This window comes from Cebus imitator, unplaced genomic scaffold (genome assembly GCF_001604975.1).
Source record: "Cebus imitator isolate Cc_AM_T3 unplaced genomic scaffold, Cebus_imitator-1.0 Scaffold592, whole genome shotgun sequence".
Taxonomy (NCBI): Eukaryota; Metazoa; Chordata; class Mammalia; order Primates; family Cebidae; genus Cebus; species Cebus imitator.
In genome coordinates this window covers 108494-114038 of record NW_016107907.1, presented here as the reverse complement: position 1 = coordinate 114038, position 5545 = coordinate 108494, and the positions used below count along the sequence as shown (strand labels likewise).

The 5545-nt window shown below is 41.0% G+C and overlaps 1 protein-coding gene and 1 non-coding gene across 3 annotated transcripts in view; both read left to right on the top strand.

Annotated features, from left to right (window-relative positions):
• PDE6D (phosphodiesterase 6D) overlaps positions 1-5545 on the top strand; it is a 59756-nt gene that overhangs the window by 20871 nt on the left and 33340 nt on the right. The gene's annotated exons all lie outside the window — the stretch shown is intronic.
• Positions 479-582, top strand: LOC119469196. The gene has a single exon (XR_005198012.1). It is a non-coding gene; the product is annotated as a small nucleolar RNA U13 (small nucleolar RNA).

The window sequence follows — 5545 nt, the reverse complement described above, 5'->3', positions numbered from 1 at the left end:
TCCCAGCACTTTGGGAGGCTGAGGCAGGCGGATCACCTGAGGTTAGGAGTTTGAGACCAGCCTGACCAATATGGTGAAACCCTGTCTTTAAAAAAGAAAAAAAAAAAAGATTTCCCCTGAAAAATTATTGAAATCAACAAATTATTCTGGTGTATTATTATTAAAAACTTTTTTTATAAGAGACGGTGTCTTGCTGTGTTGCCCAGGCTGGAGTGCAGTGGCTATTCACAGGCGCGATCCCACTACTGATCAGCACGGGGGGTTTGACCTGCTCTGTTTCCGACCTGGGGCGGTTCACCCCTCCTTAGGCAACCTGGTGGTCCCCCGCTCCCGGGAGGTCACCATATTGATGCCTAACTTAGTGCACTACAGCCCAGAACTCCTGGGCTCAAGCAATCCTCCCACCTCAGCCTCCCGAGTAGCTGGGACTACAGGCACGTGCCACCATACCTGGCTACTATTAAAAACTTTAAACACCATCCTTTCGTAGTTCATGAGCATGATGATTGGGTGTTCACGCGCTTGTGTGTGATGTGCCACCGTTGAACCTTGTTACAACGTCGGCACATTACCCATCTGACCTGAAGAAAAAAAAAAAAAGAAGGGGGAAAAAGAAAAACTTTAAATACATGTCACAGGCTGGTAGCAAATGAATTCATAGACCAGCACCAGTCTATGGGCCACCTTCTGAGTAGTATTGGAATCCCCAGTATTTGTGCCTGATACACAGTACCTCAGCACATGTTTGTGCAATAAATACTTGAATGAGACGGTTGACATGATTATAGTGGTAGACAGAGAAAAAAGAAGAATAGAAGCTCTCTTTGGAGAGTGGGAAGGAAATGATTACGTGAGAAACTCAAGATTACTACAATAATGCTACTCTCTGGCTGGGCGCAGTGGCTCACGCCTGTAATCCCAGCACCCTGGGAGGCTGAGGTGGGTGAATCATCTGAGTTTGGGAGTTTGAGACCAGCCTGACCAACATGGAGAAACCCCATGTCTACTAAAAATACAAAAAAATTAGCTGGGTATGGTGGCGCATGCCTGTAATCCCAGCTACTAGGGAGGCTGAGGTAGGAGAATCACTTGAACCTGGGAGGCGGATGTTGCAGTGAGCTGAGATCCCGCCATTGCACTGCAGCCTGGGCAACCAGAGAGAGACTCCATCTCAAAATAATAATAATAATGCTACCCTCCATGTAAAACAAACTTTTTGTCATTCATTCTGAATACTGTTCTTTGGCTCTCTAGCAAGACAAATAAATACTAATAAATTCTCTGTCTGAATTTCTGAAAAATATAGTTTTGATCTTGCTGAATATGTAAAACTTGTTCTAAATGACTGTACAAAGATGTCAACCTGTTTATCTAAACTAGCTCTCATGAGCAGATCTACAGTTGGCTAGGATTGCTTTCAAATATTAACACCTACTCTTAGAACCAGTGCATTTCTCCATGTTGCGGTATAGATCATACTGCCAAATGCTTTCTCTGCCTGCAATTTTCTTTTTTTTTAATAGAGATGGTGTCTCACTATGTTGCCCTGTCTGGTCTTGAACTCCTGGGTTTAGGCAATCCTCCCAGTAATCCTCCCTATAATCCCAAAGTGCTGGGATTACAGGTGTGAGCCACTGCACCAAAGATCTCTGTCTGAGATTTTCTTGTTTCCTCTGTGTCCTCTCAGAAGATTAGCTGAATATGGTGAGAAACAGTTTTATGAAAAACTTTGAAACAAACAAGTCTTCTGTGTCCATTAAGATAATTTCAGGTTGCTTACAACACTATAAGACTTCAGTTCTTAAAACCAAATTGTTAGGCCAGGTGCGGTAGCTCACACCTGTAATCCTAGAACTTTGGGCAGCCAAGCCAGGTGCATCACTGGAGGTCAGGAGTTCAAGAATAGCCTGGTCAACAGGGTGAAACCTTGTTTCTACTAAAAATACAAAAATTAGCTGGGCATGGTGGTCCCCACCTGTAATCCCAGCTACTTGGGAGGCTGAGACAGGAGAATCACTTGAACCCAGGAGGCAGAGGTTGCAGTGAGCCAAGATCACACCACCGCACTCCAGCCTGGGCAACAGAGCAAGACTGTCTCCAAAACAAAAATTGTTAGTCCTTAAATCCCCTTCAGATAAAAAAAAAAAAAAATCATGGTTTCATTCAAGGCACAGAAAAGAGGAGGTCTACTTTTTAATAGCCACATGTAAAGCTATTCTCAATGGAGATTATTATTTTAAAATATTTAAGCTCACAATATTTAAGTGCAACCTATAACAGGGAAATTTTGTTAGCATAAATGGAATTTTGTTTTCAGTGTGGATCAGTACAAATTCAGTGACCCAATACATTATCTTCCTTCTCTACTAAGCATCTCCCCAAGAGAACATTGTTAGGAAGGACAAAAGGGCCATTTCTGTGGTATATTTGAGGGAGTCTGCTTGCCTTTCTCACCGTCTCATCAGTTCCTCAGCTCTTGTAGCTCTGGAGGAATGTCATCACAAAGGTAGCCAGGACCCTGCAGTTGCCTGGAGCCTCTCTGTTCCCAAGGGTATGTAGTGAGAACAGACTTCTGTCTGAATGTTAGCTATGTTATTTACCTGCTGTGAGTTCCTGAGAAAGATATTTGACTGCTGGGAGCACCGCTATTTTATGTGGGTATAAGTATTAAATAAGATTGAAAACTAGAAAAGAGGGGCTGTTAGCACAGTACATGACATACATGTTGAAATCAGGTACTCAAATATTAGCTCTTTTACCCTGCCTCCTCTTTCTGTAAGGACAGCCTTTAAACTATGAATATAGCTAGATGCCAGACAGGGCTAGAAATATTGTTTACCTTTTTCCCAGCCTTATGCTGTCTGCAATTAAGTTAAACAAGACTGTTAGAAAGCTAGCCCTGAGAAATGCAAAATAGTTAAGACTTGTCTGCATTGATAATGAACCATAGGTTAAGAATTATTGATTTATAGCCATTGTTGGGCTAATATAATTAATGGGATTTCCCTTTAGCCTTTGGAGGTTTTATAGAAACTCAGAAGACAGACCACAACCTTAGTCTTAGACTCATTTCTGTTGCCTCCATTCTAATGTATTCGTGGACCAGGTTGTCAGGCAACACTCTATCACTTGAATATGGAAGAGATCATCCACTCAGCTGGTATCAGATCTGTTATCTGGACATTGTTATGGCTTTATGACTTTTATATAGTTTGATGTGGTTCAGTAATTTCTGGAAAGCTTGCCTGAGCTAGAAAATAGTGTCACTAGCCTTGCTGCATGTCCTTTTTATAAATATGCCTTTTACCCATTAAGGGTATATAAAAAAGATAAAAATCAAGAGTCCCAAAAGTGTATGGGTTTTGACCTGTGGAATACACTAGCAGCATAATCTGATCTGGCATTTTGTATCCTGTAGTATTTGGAAATGCCTTTCTAATCTCATGTCCTAGAGGAACTACTTTTTCCTGGCCTTATGCTGCCTGCAATTAAGTTAAACAAGACTGTTAGAAAGCTAGCCCTTCGAATGCAAAATAGTTAAGACTTTGTCTGCATTGATAATGAACCATAGGTTAAGAATTATTAATTCTTGTACCACAAATGTAGGGATCATGACTTACTCATCTTACATCCCTCAGTCTCTCCCTGGTCCAAACTGGGTTTGCAGGATAGTTGGGGGTGTCGTATAAATGTTAAAAATCATGGATGTTAGAATCAGGCAGTCAAAAACCAAATTGACCACTTATTGGCTTTGTGACCTTTGAGCAATGAAATGAAGCAAAAACTTACCATCCTCAAACCACAGATTCCTCATCAATGTAAGGGCTCTAATAATAATGCCTATTTCATAGTGTTATGTGGACTAATTTATATATGAATAATATCTAAATTATTAGCATACTATCTAGTACCCAGTACATTTTAGCCATCATCATTATATAGTAAATAGGTACTGAATGTGAAGACTGCATACATTTCTGCCAAAGTTTTGTATACCTAAGTGATGTGTAACACAAATCATCTGACAACAGAATTCTTTCCATATCTTGGTAAAGCCTTCCACTTACTATCTTCTATTTATTTAAACCGAAATTTCCTTGGATGTGACCCATTTGATAAGAATCAGCTGATGAAGTGTACCAGCTGATTCAAATAATTGCTCCAGCTAATTTACATGAAGGTTTTCCTATTTTATTGTTTTTAGAAATTATTTTGGAGGTATAAAAGTCTGGTAGTGACTTACGAATATCTTTATATTAAATGTTTACTTTATTGTTCTAAAAAATACTAAACATTTCTCATTTCTCTGGGAAGACCCTCAGGGGAAAAATAGCTTTTTCCCTGTTTTGGGGGCTACATCTCTAACCTGCCTGGAAGTTTAGAAATTCCCAGAACAGTATTGCCAAGAAGCCACAAAGGGATGTCATGTTTGAGCTTCTTGCCATTATTATTGCTTACATAGAAAAACATTTGGGCAGTAGTTCACTGTTTGTTGTTAGTTCCTAAAGCACTGCCAGGGGAGACTTATACTCCTGGGGTCTCTTCATGTCCCCAGGAGGGAGTCGATGGAAGATGGTTATTAATCTACACCAACTTCAGCTTAGTAGCTTTTCTGGCTCCCAAACATGTTTTTGACAGAGAAATAGTTCCACAGATCCCCTTATAGTGTTTATCTATCCCTTTCCAGCATTGTAGCCATGGGTTTATTTTTTTCATAACAATTTTTTAGACATTTGATCTTTTTCTCTCACTGCCTACCCCTCTTCTCCCCCATGCTTGCTTGCTTTCCTTTGTACACACAAATACATAAGCTCCAGTGGCTGTTTATCCCCTGAAAACAGTGTTATTCCAAACCTTTCCAATCTCTAAAATCTCATTTCCTAGAAATATCTTTTTCCCCTTTAAAATTTATTTTTAATTTTTTTCTTTTTTTTTTAATTTTTGTTTCTTTTTTAAGACAGGGTTTCACCATGTTGGTCAGGCTGGTCTTGAACTCCTGACCTCAGGTGATCTGCCTGCCTCAGCCTCCCAGAGTGCTGGGATTACAGGCATGAGCCACCGCGCCCAGCCTATTTTATTTTTTTAATAGAGATGAGGTCTCTCTATGTTACCCAGGTTGGTCTCAGGCTCCTGGCCTCAAGCAATCCTCATGCCTCAGCCTCCCAAAGTGCTGGGACTTCAAGCATGAGCCACCATGCCTGGCCTAGAAATTTTTTAATTCCCAGCCTTAACCCCTTGTTCATCCACTGTGGACCACCCCTCCCTGTCTGGTGGTATAGAATATGGGATTTAGTGGCTATGATTTTTTTCTTTTCATTTTTTATGAGAGTCTTCTTTCCCAGTACCCTAAAGCTACTCAGAGTATGGTCTCTGAGCCAGTAGCATTGGCATCATCTGGGGGCTAGTTAGAAATGCAGAATCTCGCCGAGCGCGGTGGCTCACGCCTGTAATCCCAGCACTTTGGGAGGCCGAGGCGGGTGGATCACGAGGTCAAGAGATCGAGACCATCCTGGTCAACACGGTGAAACCCCGTCTCTACTAAAGC